General features: G+C 35.3%; 1 protein-coding gene across 1 annotated transcript in view; it reads left to right on the top strand.

Annotated features, from left to right (window-relative positions):
• Nucleotides 1–21,385, top strand: part of LOC120351578 (ABC transporter F family member 4-like) — a 90,672-nt gene that overhangs the window by 60,200 nt on the left and 9,087 nt on the right. The gene's annotated exons all lie outside the window — the stretch shown is intronic.

Here is a 21,385-nt window from a genome sequence, read left to right as displayed (position 1 = left end):
CGCACCTAGAGCAGAAAATGAGATTTTTCCGGCCCGAAATCGTTTTCAAGTCCGAGGCCGTAGGCCGAGGACTAGAAAAGATGAGAGTGGAATAGTATATTTCGCACCAAGAGCAGAAAATGAGATTTTTCCGGCTCGAAATCGGTTTTCAAGTCCGAGGCCGTAGGTCGAGGACTAGAAAAGATTGAGAGCCGGAAAAACATTTTTGCCCGTGGTGCGAACGATATTTTTCGCCACACTACAGGTATTGCTCACAAAATAAATAAAGAATACAAAATAAAGAATACTTGTTATCGTACCTATCTCTTGATTTTAGTGGTAGAAGATTTGCAGTCAGGATTTCAGATTCTTTTAAAATTTCACGGGTGTTGTCATCTTCAAGCATTTTTGAAAATTTGGAATGCACCAATCAACAATAAATAATTGAATAAAACTGGTTGCGAAGCGAATTAGTTTGATTCGAAACTCGAACTGAAATCATGGCGACTTCAGCTGATGAAGAAAGTGGACACTCGCCCGATCTAGCGGATGACTTATTAACTACAGACTTCCATGAGCGGCTGGAAAGAGACAACTTTCTGGCCTAGACCGGAAAAGAAACCCTTTCTGACGTCAGACGAGAGTCGTCTGCAAACAAGGTCTTTCAGATCTACGTAGGGACTGGAAAACAGCTGCTTTCTGTGTAGTGTGGCGAAAACACATTTTCGCCCGTGGTGCGAACGCTATTTTTCGCCACACACAAAAATGAACATATTATATATATATATATATATATATATATATATATATTATATATATATATATATATATACTAGCAAGAACCCGTGCTTCGCAAGGATCTATTTTAAAACTTGACAAAATGAAAACTTGACGTAATGAAATTTTGAATAATTGAGAATAGGCCAATAACCATCCTTGGTTAATTAAGAATCTATAAGCAAATTTTCAAGTTAATTAGTCCAGTAGTTCAGACGTGATGATGCGTCAAACATAATTTTCCTATCCCGTACGTGCATAAGCCAGCTCCTTACTTTATATAATTGTTATAGATATAGTTAACGACTGCAAGAGATAGGACTGTGGAACAGAATAGTGGTGAAACTATGATAGCGCCAGAAGTGTCTCAAACACAATAGTAGGTACTACATGAACTTTTTGAAAGTAATTTGAAAAAATGTTAAAACAACAGAACTGAATCCTTATCATTCTACCTTCATTCAGAGAGGCTTTTGTTTGAGCCGAATGGAAATCTATTTATAAAAAAAAATGAATGTCTGTTTGGTGTATGTTGTTTGTTCCCTGTAGACTTGAAAACTCCTTGACATAACGGCATGAAACTTGGGAATAAGTTATGTTGTGTGAATATTGGGGATGGTTTCTGAACAGAAATTTTAATAGGGGGGACTAATAATAATTATTTATTAATCCATTTTACAGACATATGATTACAATTCGCCGTGCAGTTCGCTCCACAATATTTTTGCTATCCATCATAAGTGGAAAACATGCGAACATGAATACAGAAGTATCGGCAATTTTTTATTTGATTAAATTCATGTTTTGAAGAATTCATTCTTACGATTGATAAATTGATAGGAGCTTATAAATATTTTCTAATTCAAATGAAATAACTTCTGAAAAAATAATGATTGGATAAATAAAAATATTGAATTATTGTTGACCAAGAACTCAGTACATCGACAATTCATTCAACTACTTCTGTATTGATAAAATTATAATCATTTTCTCTATTGATAATCAATTTCATCAACTAACTGGAAAAAGTTCTTCAATTTCCATGAATTTATTAATAGAATTTTATAAATCTAAAGTGTAGGTAATATCTAAATTCACAAAGAGTTCGATTCTTGTTGGCAAGATACATATTATTCAATGCAGAAATCATTGTTATTTTACTAAAAGATAGGATAAAATTTCTCTTTCAGGGTGAGTTTTGACAACCCACAAAACACATTTTTCATTTGAAGAAATAATATCATAACGGTGCATAGGAACTTACTTTTTTGTTCAGCTTGCCAAAATACCCCTCATTTCAATATTAAAATTTTCGACTGACTGTACAGTGAGTCAATCATTCTATCAAGGCTTGAATAATTTTGAAATTTTAATTAAATAAAAATGGTAGAGAATATTATCATGTAGATATCAACACCTTTATTTAGAGACATATTAACTGCATGCGTTTTCATATTGCCGATACAGCATTGATAAAACTTAGACGTTTATTTAGCAGTCTCAAAAAAACTGTTCTAGCTGAAAAACTAATAATACCTACATGCCACGTGTAGGCTTATACATGCATCAGGAAAACGAAGTTCAAAACGAAGGTTTCCTAAACATAATGTTTTGAGATAATTTCTTTGATGCAGCTGTTTCACATTCACCATTATAAATTATACAGAGTTTGTGAAAATAAAAATATTTATTGATTACCAAAACAATCCTATTATTATATTAATGATAATAATTATTATTAGAACAATACTTTTTATTATATCAATATAATAATATTATTAAACATATTTATCAATTATCAGAACAATATTATTGAGGTTGAGTGGAATCAGGGAGAAAGCAATAATAGAACAGATGTTCTTTTTTGAATTACTATCATATTATTTTGTTATTTCCAGTTAGAATATCACATGTCAATAAATAAATATTATCTCATTTCCATATGGCACTCACCTTACTATGTTCATAACCTTACTTAATATGATCCTTTTTCATCCTTTGAAACCCTTGGAGGCAAAATATCTCAAAATCCGTTCTTAGTGCGCGTCTAGTATGTTTGAAGAATATTTGTGCAAAGTTTCAAGTCTGTAGGACAATTAGTTTTAGCTGTAGTGTGATTTTACATCAACATTTTCGAAAAATTCCCTCTCCTGGACCCCCCTGTGCTCCTTATCGAGATTTTTCTGCATAGATCTAATTTTTTTCTGTAGCTGAACAAAAATGTTCCTCATGACTTTGCTGTGCAATGAGCGGTTAAAAAGTACAAAATTTTGGGGGGGCCCCAGCTCCCTCAGGGGGGCAAATTTCTGAAAATCCTTTCTTAGTGGATGTTTTCAGGCTACCATAAACAATCGTGCAAAATTTCAAGTTTTTAGGCTCAGTAGTGGTGTGATTTCAGTCTGTGTGGGCTTAGCCTTTTATAAGTAGAAGAGAAGAGAAGAGAAGAGAAGAGAAGAGAAGAGAAGAGAAGAGAAGAGAAGAGAAGAGAAGAGAAGAGAAGATAAGAGAAGAGAAGAGAAGAGAAGAGAAGAGAATATATATAATATATATACATGAGAATAGTTGTTTACTGAGCACTGAGCACTCCCACTTCTGCTAGTGGGAGGTGATAGCTCCAGCAAATCTGAGGTAATCTGAATATCAGGAAATTGTCCAAGTATTTTTATTTTTTATTCTGATTTGTCTAAATAACCAAAAAGATGATGTTTAATTATGTGGGAGGTTGAGTTTATACTTTTTTATTATTTCAAATGACAATAAGATGATATCACTATATAATGCTCTAGTTATTGAATAATGAACACAAATAATGAAAAGTTTTTTGATCACCTTTCCTAGTTCCATGTTAGCGGCTAGAAAGGGTACTCTTTCCGGCATAGGCCGGAAAGAAACCTGTTCTGATGTCAGACGACAGTCGTTCGCTGCTTGCCGAATGACCATGTCTGGAGCCGGCTTTAGTCGTAGCATTCTACACAGTGAAAAACGAAACAAATGAAATTCAAAGTTGGATAGGCTCATTTCTACAGTGCTGCTTCCTAATTAGAGAATTGTAGTAGAATTTCTGTAAGAAAGACTTGACAATGCGTAAGAGTTGTAAGAAAGTTGTTAATGAGAAGTCTGCTGTCAATAAAATTCAAAGCTCTTGCGAAAAGTTCATGTATTTTTAAAAGTTTGCCACGTTGACTAGACAGCTTTGAAAGATGTTTGGTACCTCACTTTTGAGTCAAGATTCTGGGTAAATGGGTAGCTGCAGTCTCAATTTGTGATGATAAAATTGAGGAAATGAAAAATCTTTAGTATTTATGAAGATTGTTAGATTTTTTCTGGATCTCTTTGATCAAAAACTGAAGTACCATTCAACTTCACATATAATCGGGAATCAATATATATATCGCATATTTTCTTAAGATTATGAATGTTAAACACTTTAAATCGTTAAAGTGTCTAGAGGGATGAGTATAAATATGAAAGGTTTAATATTCAAGTAATTGGAGGTAAAACCTGAAATGATCAGCTGTGGCTAGGAATCCTAAGGACCAGGAAAACAAGACAGTTCAAGAGGAAAATACTGTAGTTTATTCCGTTCTGCCGCCAAAAAATGACACGGTCATCGAATGCGTAAGATCATAAGATTCATGGTCATGTAATCAATTATTCTGAATTTCTGTCAGAAGTACTCATACATTTCGTGTAGTATGAGAAAAATCACTGGGTGGAATAGAAGTGATGATCAGTCTCAGAGGATTCATAAATCTGATACTCTATCAAATTTCTCCATGATCGAACTAACACAGAACCATCCTTGTATTCCCAAACTGCGGAAATAAGAATGTGATTCAATTCTACAGCCAAGAGCCAACAACCTAGATTTTATGACAGTTGCAAAACTATCGTTATGCTGAGATGATTCGCTCCAAATGGGTCCATCCAGGATTCCTATCTAGGTCAGCGCCAGTTCAAACATTGTCAAGTTGAACTTGGTAGCCTAGATCCTATTTCCGAATGGAACTTCATCATATCTGCCACGTGAGAGTTTTGAGATCAATATTGTATTTGGAACGACAGTGAAATCTCTCAGAATTGATTACTCTTCGAGCTTTCGAGGAAGAGTGGAAAAAGAGAGCAGAACAAGTGAATGCATGTATGTGATTATGTTATTACATTTTTCATATTAATCGTCGTAACTTATTTACAAATTTTGAGTCATGGTTGATGAACAAGCCCATATTTTCCGAATTTTATACATCACTGATAAGAGTATTCATAGTCACCAATTATCTGCTTGCTTCTTGTATGAATTCCATGAGCACTCTGTATCTATAATTCATAACATCTGTGAAATTGAGTACGTTCTTGACCAAGCACTGCTGTAGAAAATTAGCTTACTACTGCTGTTAGATCAAAATATGAACGACACCTGCATTTTTCTAATTTATTAAACCACTTTTGACATTGTCTTTTTTCAGCGATAAAGAAGTTGAAGGAGAGCGGTCATCGACTGTTGACGGTAGCAGCGCGGACAAAGCATCACGGATCGCCTTGCTCTGAGCATCGAACAACAACAGACTCACGGGTAATTACCGATTACACAGCGCCGAGCAGAGGAGACAAAAACAAACATAACCTCTTGTCGCCCGCCGATCCAGCCTTGGTGGGAGGATGTAGGCGATAGAGAAGGATGGGTTAATGAAGGATGAAAGACGCAACCTGCCTCGCACCTCATTTGGCCGGCCTTGAAGAAGGAAGACGAATCAGGAGATGTGGAGAGAGGGGATGAAAAGGAGGATGTGGGAAAAAGTATGAAAAAGCGTTGTGAGGCGTCGGCACTCGACGCCTATATTTGTTCACGAACTGCAACTATATCATCTGCATATTGAATCGCTTTTGTGTGGAAGTTGTTTAAACACGGAGTAACAAAGTGAATACCCGAAGTGCAAGAGCAATTTTAAGTTTACAGTAACTTGTCGCTGTTGCCCATCTCCTCACCATTGATGAAATTATCCAAATATGATATCAACCTAGTGGTGTTCCTTGTCAAAAGGAATTGGTAGGATAATAGGTTTTATTTCTCATCTTATTACAGGCTTTAGTATTATTTTTCATTATGAAAAGTTCTAAAATGTATGTTCTATTCCAACTAGAGAGCTCAGAACATGCAAATAAAGTATTGAGCTAACTTACACTAAGTCTATACCAGAATTCCTATATCAGTTTGTATACTTGAAATGATCTTTAGATCTTCACCACATACGTCGATCACCTATTACCTTTGGACACCTGGTACGTTGCTTGACCATATTTTTTGTCAGATTGATAGAGAGATTTTAAAATCAATCTGTAAAAAATAATTTCACGCAAAGTATTAATGGAATGTTGGACCTTTTTGTATAATCACATAATTTTTCAGTTTAATCATAAATATTCTGAAGTCTTTGTTTTTTCATCATTGTAGATTAAGTCCACATAAACTTTCCTCGTGCAGGGTGATTAATGAGATCATGAAACCATGCCTACCGGCAGAATTCAAACACACCGTAGCAGGTTGCAGGTGGTTAGCATAAGCGTAGCAGATTGAAGTTGCAACCAAAACCACTACACCATGACGTTCAACATTAATATATTCCATGTGAATACATAAATATGACCATCGATAACTTATAATGTACGTTGTAAGTTATTGGACTGGGCATTGGACAAGTATAAAGATAACAAGTTTGAATTATTTTTGCAAGATGTTAACTTTGTCAAATCAAAGCTCGATTGATGGGTATTTGATAAGTTGACTCACATCATGCTGGAATATGATGTCTCATTCTTGTGAAATTTGGTTTGATTATTAAGATAGAAACAATAAAACAAATAAGTCGGATGAGGATGAGAAATTTGCTGCTCAGCCCAAGTGCAACCCACAATAGAACAACTGGTTCTACTGTTTTCAACTCACAGCAGTAGAAAAAATAGTGTAGAATTGTGAATGTAAACTATGATTCTATTTTTGGACATACTTTGCAGAGACCACAAAATCAATCGAGATGAATAGCGAAATGCAGGCCATGGTGTAGGAGAGCCGTGAGAACGGGTGAGAATGGGCAGCAGAAGAAAAATGAGATTCTGGAACGGAAGAAGCGAGAAGAAAATAAGAAAAGTGTGGAAGCACGTAAAAAGAAGTGGCAATGAGGCATCGATTACAAAGAAGGCAGCAGAGATCAAGAGAAGAAGCAGTAATGCCGTGTAAAGAAAACGTCGACCGGTGATCAGTGAAGCCAAATCTGTGGTCACCCCGGGCTGAGCTTACACAATCGGACTCGGCGTTTTTTGGACGTCAAGTCACAGCAGAGCACCTAAATCTCCGTGGCCTTTCTGCCTGAGCGGGCTCACCAAACTACAGTATTGGTTTTTCATTGACTGGAACGAGACACAGAAGCCTAGTTAGGGATACTAGCACGCGTGCCTAACACCTAGCTTCACTTCTGCCGCACTAAACTGCTCATCAACGTTTTGTCGAGTCGGAATCGATGTGCCCAAAGGAAGTAACTTCACGGATGAAATGGTGGCTGCTGAACGATGCTTTCAAAGTTTCATCATCAACAGACAACTGTGATTGTTTGTACAGGATGTTATGTACAGGCTCCAAAATGATTGATGATTGACTTACGTAACAAGATTCGGTAGAATTCTTTAGAATTATTGTGGTGAAATATTTGTCTCGTATTATTGGTCACTACGTTGTGTATCATTGGATCAGACAAACCAGTATGTATTCAATTCAACCAGTGATCATTCCAAGCTCAAAGCAATGATTTGGTTGGGATTCAATGGAAATTGAAATAGAAAAGTACAACCAATGCAAGAAGCACTATAATCAAAGTTCTTTAATAATCCGGCACTTATGGAGGGAAAATATATGATGTACTCCCTTTTGCTTTGCCAATACACGAGATAAGTAACCAAAATTTTCCACTATTTGACAAAAATTAAAAACGTTAAAGGCTCAACCAATTATATGTTTGTCGTTGCTCTTTATTTGGAAAAATCTACAATTATTTCATAAGCAGTACATCCACTCAGAAAATAATCTATCTAATAGCGAAGACAGTGTCATGTAGATGTGATTTCAATATTCACTATTGTATGTCAGTAAATCTGTTAAGGTGAGAGCCCAGGTTTTAGAAGTGGTTTAAAGATAAAGGTAAACAACTTACTAAGTTGGTGCAAACCCTTCCTGTGGTGATTACGAGGGAAGAAAAGACATTTCAGCAGTGAAGCAGCCATCATGAAAGTAAATAACTTGAGTTGCTACGACCTGCCCTACTCTGGCCTGTCTCATATGAGGAGATGGCCTCATTAAATGAACTTATTAAACGATGGCTTGATCCGTTGCAGTGTTTGGAATGACCCATTATTCAGAACGACTGTCATTTTATTGAGAGTATTCACGATGATATTACTCTTCTTAGATATCGTAGTCCGTAGAAAGTTCTCAGTTTAGTGTTATGACAAATGATAACAATATACTTCCTGGAACCATCAGAACCATAGCAAAATCAGAGTATCATGAGCTACTTTGTATAATTTCCCATTTTCAAAGCTATAGAAAATTTATAACAATTGTTAAATACTATAAAGCATTCTGGAATTATGTGGATTCTTCCAATATTTGGATTTTTTCTACGGAGTATAGAGTAATAGAAAACCTACTTTAAAATGGAAATTTAACATTAGAATATCAAAATAAACACTGGTAAAATTTATTATCTTTAGTAATATAATGTGGAATCGTATTATTATTCCATTAATAATTGTTCTATCATTCCATCATTGGAGCAATATTAAGAATAAACAGAGTAGATAATAATATTATTCCGCTATATTATTTTGGGAAAGCCATTGCATTGACTATACAAATAATGAACATTGAGCGTTCCAACTATTGTTGTAGCTATTAAGCATGGGAGTTAAGTGCAGCTTAGCTATTTATTTTGCTAATGAAATTCATCTATCTCCAGTGTCTCTCTCCTATCAAAACACGCTTTGAATAGAGTACAATACCGATATGAACTTACCTGTCATGTTTTGCTCTATTAATATTATTCAAACCATGAAACAGCACTACAGAAGCCAGTTTTGAAACATCAAGTTTGAAACATCATGTTGCAAATCCGAAATTATAATTTCTGTGAGAATTTCATACCGAAAATTCGAATTGAAGAATCTGGCCTCTTTTCAAAAACAGCTTTTGAATATTTCATCAGTCTTCTATGTCATTCGAACGTCTGGATATAGAATATAATTATTATATCTGAATATAAGAGGTGAAAGCTGCATGCTACTTATTAATTGATCCATAACTCATTCATGAGCAGAACTATACTCCGTACAAAATTACTTTTGACTTATGAGGGACATGCACAGCAGAGAAGGCATAGAGTGGTAGGGATGAAGCAGCGGTGATGTTGCCGTTCCGAACCGGCCAGCGTTCTCAAATTTCTAATGAGTATTCAACCACTCATGTTAAACTTATGAAATTTCCTCTTTGAAAGCATTGAGTCGACTGAGTCTGATCGACGAATTGGCACCTGCGCTTCTACCTATGGATTGTATCTATCACTGTAATTCCCTAATCTCCCTCCATTTCTCTGCGCCGCATATTCCTTCAAGTCAAAAGTAATTTTGTACGGAGTATAGGAGTCCGCTTACCGTACTTATTTCGTTTGTTTTCTTCTTCTGTATCTAAGAAGAATGCATATTCTGTTGCCAGTGACTTTATAGAGTATATACAGTAGAGATGACAGTGAAGATCAGTAGGCCTAACCCAAGATCACCGGATACTGTAACGTGTAACATATCAGTGAACAACATCGACGCTCTTGTGGATCCTGATTACGTGGACGAACCAGACTGTGATGCACGCATGCGTGTCTTTATGGGTTTTGGGGATTCGTGCGTCTCTAAATCCAAGACGAATGTTTTCAGGTCCTCATCTTCACCTTTTTTATTGACACAACAATATTCGAGCTAAATCAACACTCCATCTATTCTTCACATAATCCATCCTTATCAACACGTACCTACAGCATAATTGGATCGTGTACAGGCATCAATGTAAAATATCACGTTATTCACAGTATGCTATAGGGAATTTTCAACGTAAGTACAGTCCACCATGTCGAATAACGAGAATGGTAGTTTTAAATAACATTTTTCGATTAACTCATCAGAATCACTCGCACATCAAATTAATCTAGTTGGTTGGACAATTGATGTTGATTAGCCTACAATGATCTAAGCTTGGGCATTTTTTAATTGATACAATAAAATAAAATTATTATTAGTAACTCATCTAATTCAGAATTCAAAGATGCTGAAGAGCTTTTGAATACTCATCCCTCAATCCCCACATGATATCCTGTATCAAACAATTTGAAAAATGCAATGCAAGGAGAATACAAAGTATTTCAGCACTGAGGAAAATGAACCATTCAGTTATGGACTAAATTCCACATCCCTGCAATCTACCACATGATTCATTTGGAGATTCAAATTGCATCCAGCGCGTGCTGCTGGAGTGGATTGACATGATACAAGCATGCCTATTGTCCAATTCAAGGGTAAGGGCACAGTTTGAATAAAAGAGCCTCTAGTTGAGTGCTGCAGCCTAATTAACCTTTGCAGCAGATGTGTTGACAGCTGACACGGAGGCTGGATGTCAGTTTCACTAGGTTTTTAGTGGAAAACGTTTTCGTAGTGAACCAACTGCACACTTTCCAATTAGTGAGGTCCCAACACGAGCGAATGCGACGTGACTGGTGAGGCGATATCACTTCTATAAAGCGTTTATATTCGCTACAATGTCGGGAGCAGCAATTCTAAATAATTAGCACATTAGCTTCTTTGTTGGGATCAGTCCTTGCTAAGTACTGTCACGTCCCTCAGCTTCTTGTCGATACCAACTTTGAGCTTGCATTTTGTAAATTCACAGTCACTGTCTGGTGCGGGTGAAATGAAGCAAAGTAGATGACTAACTTAGGTCTAGTAGATAATAAGTAGATCCTTAGAACTACAGCTAACAATAGAAAAATCTCTCTCTTCCTCTCTCTCTCTCCAATTTCGATAAAAATCATACCTAAAATAGTAATTGATAAGCTCTATCAACTACCACAAGTCCCATATCTGTAAAAATTCTAGGAGCTCCGTCCCATCTATGTGAAGTTTGATTTAAGATTCCCAATTATCAGGATTCAGATACAATTTAAACAAAAAAATCCAAGTGGAAAAGATTGAGCATAAAAATCTATACAATTAATGTTTAGTAACATTTTCACCTAAAATTCAAAATAAGCTCGAAATTCGAGAAAATGTTATTATTCCAATTGCAAACTGTTAGCAACTGTTGATTCTATTGAATCATTCACTATGAAGAGATAGCAGACTTCGTGTGTCTCCAGCGTTATTGTCCTGTCACCAGCTGCCCTGGATCTTTAAATAGTAGACTTGAGATGCGCGTGAACACTATCGTCAGGGGCCTGTTTCATAAAAATTTAAAAGTCCTGTGATAATGGAACAGCTGATTTTATCAGCTATATTGAGCATGTAATTGGAATGGTGATTCTCCTGTATTACAGGACTTGTAACTTTTATTAAACAGGGCCCAGGTGTTAAATTTTCATAACGGCAAGGAAAGTTGTGTGAGTGCGCCACACCCGATTTTTTATTATCATTTGTATAATGTATCTTTTCACATGCGATAACTTTCTTCAAAGATTTTTCGTTTTTCTGCTAGCTTTTTCTTCTCTTTTGCATTTTTTACTGGATTCCATCTCGCTCTATCTTCACTTGGACTCGATCTTCCACTACAGGACATCTCGCCCTATCTCCACCTGACTCGATCTTTCACTACTGGATTCCATCTCACTCTATCTCCACTTGGTCTCGATCTTCCACTACCTGGATCTGTTCCTCTACAATTCTCATCTCATTTACCATTCGGATTATCCACCACTGGAACTCAATAGATCACAACATCCACAGTACATCTTATTGTGTTTAGTAAATTTTAGAACTAGTGCTTTTAAATAGTGGAGGGAGCCGAACTGTCAAGGCATACAGAATGCACTCGAATCAAGAGACTTTTTCATTTAGGTTAGAATCTATTAGTTTCATCCCCATTTTCCCCGTCATGTGTCGTTCTGAGGTTGGTTCACAGTTGGTCTGCTGCTTCCATGATGCCTCTCACTGACACGTCAGCTCGCTCGCCCTCAAGTAGGTATAATTATTGCAATAATAGTAATAATGACGCAGGTATGTTTCTAGCAAATAAGCTCCACTCTTTCAAAAAACTTTTCAAGGCTGCTCACCTTTAACGTCCAATCCCTCAGCTGTCACATTGATGAACTCAGAGCAATCTTCCGTTTTCAGGACTTCAATATAATTGGAATTTCCGAATCATTTTGAAGCCTAATATTCCATCAAATTTTGTTGCATTACCTGGATATAATCTCTTACGGAATGATAGATTAAATAAAGCTTGTGGGGGTGTAGCAATTTATGTGAAAGATGGTATCAAAACAAAAGTTTTAATAACATCTAAACAAGAGTATTGTTCCAGACCAGAGTTTATGCTACTTGAATTATCCTTATCTAGTACTGATAATTACTCGTTGGTATCTGTTATCGCCCACCAAAAATAGGTCATTTTACAGATTTCGAAAATGTCTTGCTTTCTCTTATGCTTGTTATAACCGTATACTAGTTATGGGGGATATGAACACCGACTTGAACATGAAAAATCGTAACTTTGACTACTTTCAACTGACTACAATTTTCCAATGCCTAAACATGACTATTTAACCTCTCGATCCAACTCATCATAGTAATGAATCAGACACACTCATAGACCTTCTCATTGTTAGTGATCCTAACGAGGTTGTTCAAACAGGCCAAATCCCAGTCCCAGCTATTTCTGGACATGATTTGATCTACTGTGTACTTTCCCATAAGATACCTAAGCCAGAACAGGAAATTATCATTTATTAAGACTTCAAAAGCTTTGATGGAGCCACCTTCCTGACTGATGTGGCTCAGACTCCATGGCATCAAATTGAAGCATTACCCTCAGTTGATGACATGGCCAAGACTTTCGAGAATTGGACTTACGTGACAAGGACAATAAATAGAAAACGACGAGTACCGTGGATGACTAGAGACATACTTTAGATGATAGGATGTAGAGACAAAGCACATAGAAAATTTAAAAAGACATTTGACTTGGACAGTTTGATAGAGTATAGGAACCTTAGAAATGGAGTTAAACAGGAATTACGGAACTCAAAGATGAGGTACTTGAATTCGTTCATGACAAACATTAGACAAGACTCTTAATCACTTTGGCAGGGAATAAAAGAATTCAGGCTTGGCAAACAGAAATTGAATCCACAAATTGACTTACCATTGAACAATATAAATGACCATTTCGTTTCACACTCTAACCAACACGACGAAGTTGTCATTGCTAATCATATCGATGATCTTGAAGAGCAGGTTACAAACTTAGATATACCAATTACTGATCAAATCCATTCCCATCCAATCTCAGGAGAAGACACTTTCAAAGCAATTCAACGTATTCACAGTAATGCTATGAGTGTAGACAAAATTACTATCAAATTTATCAAGAAGATGTTATTTGCTGTTTCACCAACCATTACATACATTTTCAACAAGTCACTTGAAGAAGGCAATTTCCCTAAAACCTGGAAGTTTGCTCTGGTTCGCCCTCTAAATAAAGTTCCATTACCCAAAAAAATTTAGGATTCTAGACCAATCAGTATTCTACCTGCATTGTCCAAATCGCTAGAAAGACTCATTCATGCTCAAGTTGTGAAATTTCTAGACAACAATAGTAAGCTTCATAACTTTCAATCAGGCTTTAGGAAATTCCATTCAACTGATACAGCTCTGCTTCGTGTCACTGATGATATAAGGTTAGCTATGGACCAAAGAAAATGCACCATCCTCACCCTATTTGATTTTTCTAAAGCATTCGATACTGTTGATCATACAGTCCTTTTGAATAAGTTGGCTATTCTTGGTTTCAGTCACAACTCGTTAGTTTGGTTCAAATCCTATCTATTAGGTAGGAAACAATGTGTATCTGTCGGTGACAAAAAGTCAACTTGGAAAAACGTTATGTGTGGAGTACCACAAGGTTCAATTTTAGGCCCTCTCCTCTTCAGTTTGTATGCTAATGGCCTTTCTTCCATTATCAAATTCTCCAGTTTCCATACTCATGCAGACGACCTTCAAATCTATTCAAGCTGTCCCATAACAAAAATTAATGAAACAGTTGGAATCAGGATATCAATTCGATAGTGGAATGGACAAAGAAAAATTGCCTCAATTAAGCTCCATCCCATCAAAACACAACCCATTATAATTGGATATTCTCGTATTACAAACAATATTGACCTTGAGTCGATTGACAAAATTAGTGTGGATGGTAATCATATTCCTTACTGTAGCTCAGTTAAAAATTCAGTCATTATTATGAATCAGAACAAGTCTGGTCAGAACAAGTCTAGTGAACAAAACTTGTAAAAAGGTATTCTCAGCCATGCATGCATTGAAGAAAATGCACGATACCCTCCCTAGAAACATTAAATTATTATTGGTTCAATCTCTCATCTTCTCACATCTAATGTATTGTAATTCTGTTCTTAACGATATGCAAGTCACTCTGAATGATAAACTACAGCGTTGCCAAAATTATTTTCTACGTTTCGTCTACTCTCTCCAACGCCATGATCACCCCAGCCCACATTGCTAGTTCAACATTAAAGCTTCCCGATCAAAGGCTCTTTCGAATACTCAAGCTTGTTAGAGATATCTCGAGATACGGTAATCCGAACTATTTTTAGGATGGTTTCAAATTTGTCTCTGAAAGTAGGAGGATAGATGCTTCACATACTAGAACCGGAGAAAGTACTTTAAGGATACCCAATCATCTAACTACTATTGTCACAAAATCCTTCTTAGTCAGTGCCTGTCGTGCATGGAATGCACTTCCTGTTTCTATCTGGTCCATCGAGAGTCGAGCGAGCTTCATCCTTACTTTAAGAAAATATCTTTTGGAGCAAATGACTGAAACTGTTCAGCCCTAGAATGATCACATGACAACCATACCCCACCCATCCCACAATTACAAACCTATAAACCTGTTATAGAATAAACTGTATATATATCATATAAACTCATGTTATTTTAATTATCCACTGCATACTGCTGTATTTCATTTTATTTTCATTTCATTTATTTATTGTATAAAATACTATGATCATAATACAATTATGACATTGGAGGAAAAACTAGGCTAAGCCTGTACTATTTCTCTCCAAAAATTTTGATAAAATGTTAATGTTGTCCAAAAGATAAGGTTATATATCACACACTCCTTCGTCACTTGATTTTCGGTCCAGAAATGATGATTTAAAATTTTGAATTTTGAAGGTTGATTTTATACTCTTAATTAATCACAATAATTTGAAAACTTTAAAAATATTGCACTTATTTAAAAAATTTGAATACGAAATAAAAAACCTACTCACTATTTGTTATTCACAGCTCTAAAATATATTTAGACTGTTAAATATATTTTTAATCTTAATATATAGACTCTTAATATATTTGTATATTACTGAAAGCTGATTACCCTGATCTACTTTCAGCCTACTCCATTTCAATAATTATTAATGACTTGATCTTACTTATATAATTATTTTACTTGATTAATTTTTTTCTCTCTTAAATCTTCATATCAATTGAAACTTTTACTATATTTCCATTTATAAATAAATCCATTTATAAATATGTCCAAAGCTCTGCCAATTCATGTAGATGCATAACAATATTATCTATAGTTATTACAAATTGCTTTTTTCATATCATATACAGTTCAATAATAATTTTTTTAGTATATACTATGTAAATTTATCCATAATTTTGCTGTATTGTAAGCTATTGTATATTAGTGTATAAGCCAGTATAATTATATTGTTGTAATCTACATGAATAAAGTACGCAATCAATCAATCAATCAATCTCCTACTTCTCTTTGCATATTTTTGAAATATACAGTTCACTTCTCATTGAAGACTATTTTTTTCAAGAATTCAATGACTTTCAATGGGAGATTGCAGGATATGAATCCCTGGAGAGTAAAATTTCAAATTACAAGTCAGCTTGAGGTAAGATTGAATTAGAGTAATTTATTCATGTGAGTTACAATATATGTTGACTTTCACACTAATTTACAATGAATGACAGTATAGCTGATTATCGAAGAAAATCTACATAGTATAAAAATGGATCAATCAGAATGAAGATTTAATGCTATTTGGATATCGATACAATATTGATATAATAATATTGTTATCTTACTGCATAAATCGGTTGTGTTTTAACAAATAATCATTGTCAGATAATCATCGACTCTCTCAGAAGGATTTGTTATAATATCTTCCCCATCAACACACGTCCGGGATGTGGTGGAAGTAACTGAGAGCATTGAAAATTAATTATTATATTCATGAGTTTGATAGAATGAATAAGAGAATTATATAATTCTATTATTCAAGAATCTGTGTTTATTGAACTATCATGAATCTAATGGATAATTTCTAAAGAAACTAGTTATGAATATTATGAAACTCAAATATGATTAGTTAGGGGAAATGTACATGCCTTCTATATCCAAATTATGCCCAGGAATTGTTTTTAATGAGTCGAAATTATCAAACATGTATCCGACATTACTGAAGAACTAAGTATTAGCAGGACTTACATAGAGTAATTGGGACGAAATAAGATTTACACTTTTCAAAACAGATATTTGACACTGCAGTAGTTCATTGATTAATAAGAGTAGAACAGATAGACCTATGAGTCCCGGTGAAAATAAAATATTGATTTATTCCCTGGAGAGTGGTACTATTGAATATTCCCCTACAAATACGAAGTAGAAGGAAATGCAAATGAAGTTCTAATTTAAATGGAATCCAATTTCTTTGATTTTTTTAGTCCATGTTGAGAACTAATGAGTTGACTTTGAAATGTGGAAATTTCGGGAGATATAATCCATCAAAGTATCGGTATATATATACCATGAGAATCGGTACAATTATTGGGATTATAACAATCATTATTATTTTATGGAAAAGCGAAATGCACGAAAAAAGATGATTGCGTGATCTTCTTTGTGAGAATATGGATGAACTAGGACTGCGAGAAGTGCCTTTCCTTGGATTGAAGTGAATTTTATAGATCCTCGAGACTAAAATTGCATTGTACTATAGAATGAAGACAAGACAGTACTAGAAGCTTTGAGATGAGAATTGAACATGGAGTAGACAGGACAGCCCTTCAACCATGGAGGTGTAAACTCTGAATTGATGTTTAATCGACTGAACAAAGCAGATCAATGAAGTCTGCAGTGATTTGGTCACAACGTTTGGTATGATGATGCCGGCGCTGCAGCAGATATATAACAGGCTCGATATTTAGTTCTTTGATGATAATGATGGTTATGATTGCTCGAGTCGATTGTTCGGTACAATCAAGCTGTAGGCTATAAACCAATATTAGTGGCTCTATCGAAGGCTTGCGTCTAGATCAAAAGGAACAAAGAGGTGCAGGGTGCAGCTCCTCCCCCGAACAACAACCACCAAATCAGCCTAACCGCTCTGTGTTCTGTATTCTCATCAGCCAAGTCTCAATGAGCCCTGCAGCAGGGCTCAATATTTCCAGAGAAGGGCTCCTCCATCTTCAGGCTCTGCTGCTTATTGATCAAGTACCAAGTTGAATATTCTGTGAGTAGTGGTTCACCGAAACAGCATGATACTGAAGAGCCTATTTTCAATGGGCCAATTACTTATCACTTGGCATGATGAAGTTTCTTCCAATTGATAGCTTCCTTCAGAATTTCTTTCCATGATCTCGAGAGTTGAAAAATATGGCACAACAATCAAATTAGTTAAGAAATTAGTTAACGGATTACTAGGATCACTGAACCGATGTAGCCTAAGCTAACGAACATTGTAACAAAATCAAAGGTATGTTTTTTAATTTATTTTCAATAATGGAAAGTCCACAATTATGATATTTGGACATAATTTGAATATGGATAGAATATTTCTCCACCAAATTGATGAGACCTTCAATGAATTTATCAATATTTCCAATTAATAAGATCATAATATCATTCTTGTTGATGGAACAGGAGAGATTTTCATTATTCTCCATTCTTCCATTATTCCCACTTGGCACAAATCATCATATAATTTTTTATTGTTCAACTTCCTGGCAAATTGGAATAATGATCGACTCTCAAAATCATTTGAAGCAGAGGAAATGGGGAACCAAAGCCTGAAATTATTCATATCAGAGAATTTGATTCCTTGAAGTTTTGCTCACAGCTTACATACCTAATTCAAGCATGATAATGAAATACTCCAACTTCTGTATATTCAATAATTTTTACGATCGTATAACGTATAAAGAAGATCAATGTTTCTTTATTAAAACATGCTGCATATGGATGCTAACTTTGATTTTAGTGGGAAGAATATCAAGAATAACCATTTGAATCTGTTTTTATTTGTTCCAGAAAATTAATTTCTAATATACAATATCTGGTGCAGTAAAACTGTAAGATAACTGTTGTAGACATGCAAAGATTAACTCTCGAATTTCATGAATTAGTAGATTGGATCACAAATATATAATTTCATAGAGAAACATGTATTCTTTATCATAACTCAATCCATCAATAACCTCTGAGTGTCGTATTTTGTCTGAGGATGACAAGGATCTCAAGCTAGTCTTTGAGGGTTTATGTTGTAACAGTAATAATTCATTGAACATCATCTGTGATATCTCCTTTGGCTACAACTTCCAATCATCTCACATCGATGTAATGACTGCTCTGATTACATATACAGCTATAATCAAGCATGGAGTTTCAATCAACTATGAGCTCTCTCCGTTACTCATCTTCCAATCCGATGAGTACGGCGTATATATAGGTGAATGGTGGACATGTCTCTTCTTGCTGTGACGAACATCATGTCTGCGAGCTTAAATAATACTGCGGTGGATTACAAACTCACAGGTCAGTCATGCTACTCCAATGTGTCAGTGACCTTCCAAGGGAATTGAATCTCTGGATGGTTAATATATTCCCTAATTTTAAATATGTTATTTAAAACGAAGAGGAATACTTGGATTTCATTTGAAAAAGCTGATTGTTAGTTGTTACTTTCATGTATATTAATTAATATTTTATGTTAAGTTATGACAAATCTAAATTGGTAGGCTCTATTTTTTACTCTCGACTTTTGTTGCCCTAACCACTGCGACACCATACGCTTTATATATATATATTTGAAAACCTACTTTGTTGTTCTATGTTTCATGTTGAATCGAGACGATAGTATTGAGTCAATGTTATTCAATGTACTAGCAAATCAATGTTTTGATAACTAGTAAAACAAGTTGAAAAGTTGAAAGCAGAATTTTTTTTTTGGAAGAGCTGATGAGTATAGGCATAGCCACCTCTAATACATCACCTCTAATGAAATAGGCTTATTGAGCCTAGGAGTTGAGGTGGAGTTTGGAGTTGTATATTGAGAATGTGCACGTACATTTGTTTGAGGATCCTCCCATCCTGTCAATGTCAATGATTCGACCCGTCGAACAAACTTTTTGGATAAGAGCATGAGAGTACTAGTGACGATATTAATTAAGTTATGAGTTTCAATGTTTCGACGTTGGGCAGGACTCTCCATTGTTGCGAGTTATTATTTAGAAAGCTGTACCCCAACACACGTGTGCACTTGTTTGGAGCTGCCAAAATTCGAGTTTAAAGTTGACATTTTGCAAATTATTCAACACACGCTCGTTCGATAGCGTTGCTGAGAGTTGAAAACAGAAAGCGATTTTTGGTCACCATGATGAAATAACAAACTTTGTTGTTTCATTAATAGTATGATCAGGGACAGTGTCTCTGGTCATCGCTGATGTGGGGTCTAGATTCGTGGAACAAACTAGAATCAACACTCCAGATTAATTAAAATATTGCATCAGCATTAGCTTGTTATTCAAATGAACTAACATCACTTGATATTATGTTATGCTGCTCAAAAGTTTCATTCGCTGTTGGATAAACGCATCATTATTCCATTGGAAAAAATAGATTTCACTAGCGTAATCAAAAAATATTGAAAGTATCGATACTTCATTCATAAGTTAAATTGAGTCACATTCACACTGTGATAATAATGATAATATTCGTATGGCTTTTATTGGTGGGAGTCCCTGATGGAAGTTCCACCTCACCTTGATAATATTATTTACCCCGTCAATGAGCCTTACGACTGTCATACTTCAGCCTGACAGTTTAACGTGCCCATCCGATAACGCGGGAGGGAGTCAAAAACTTTTGGTAATGAGCAGGTTTGAAGCCGGAATTTTTAGGCTGTTACGCAAGCACTCTATCCACTAGACGACATATCACTCCATAATGTGATGATTAATGGTTAGAAACCTTCAATTATTATCGAAATTATATTTTTGAAATTGAACATTTTGAAATATCTATGGACTCTCACAGTCTTAAATAATATGAAGAAGTGACAATAAACATTATACAAATAATTGTGAATGAATAACAGATCTTCTGTTATCGTTTCCCATATATCGAGTCTCATATGCAACCATTGAATTTGCACTCAAACTAAGAAAAAATCAATAATAATTTATAGAATTCCATTCTAGGCTCTTGACATCAGATCTCTTAATTCAATTTGTTTGAATCTTTTGAAGAGACTGATATATTAATTGATGTAACTAATTAAGTCTCAATTTTTTATAGAAATAATGTGTTTAGAGGATTTTTCAACTTGAACAACTCCTATTATCTTCTGATAGACTTGGTTTATGAATAGTTAGAATCACATGAAATATTTCTCATATTGATAATGTATTGGATTATCATTGTTTTATTACATTTTTAGAGACTATAAACTACTTGTAACGTTCTGCAAAAACAAGCGCGTGAAGAAACGTGAATGTCGGCAATAATCATCGAAGGGTGGCAATCCTCCACTTTTGAGAGCCCAGATCTGGCGCCAGAAAACAATCATAAACTCGACATTTTTCTCAATTCGCCCTCAGTAGAGGATTCCGAGGAAAAGGCTCCTTCTTCTGTTTGATCGTACATTTCCATTATTTACGTCGCATGTCAAACGTGCTTCACTTGTTTATAGCTTTCGTTGGCCAAGGGGCTGTCTCCAAAAACACCCTCCATACCAACCCCCTCCACCAATGTCTCAACGACCTTTCTCATCAGCATCGTCATAAACGCATCCATTAAGACTCTTTACCGGGCAATTCGAGCCCTAACTATAAACGTTCCAGCTTCCGGCCGTTAAAACGCTAAGGTCAACCGCGTTACTTTCCACGTCTGATATGGCTTGGATTTATTTCTCTTCTCTCTTCCTACAAACATTGAGACTGATAGAGAACTTTTGAATTTTCAAACTATTTCAGATGAGGCTATCCTGTCAAATATTCAACAACT

This window comes from Nilaparvata lugens, chromosome 5, assembly GCF_014356525.2.
Source record: "Nilaparvata lugens isolate BPH chromosome 5, ASM1435652v1, whole genome shotgun sequence".
Lineage (NCBI taxonomy): Eukaryota > Metazoa > Arthropoda > Insecta > Hemiptera > Delphacidae > Nilaparvata > Nilaparvata lugens.
Note: the sequence above shows the minus strand (reverse complement) of the source record. Positions and strands in the feature narration are given on the sequence as shown.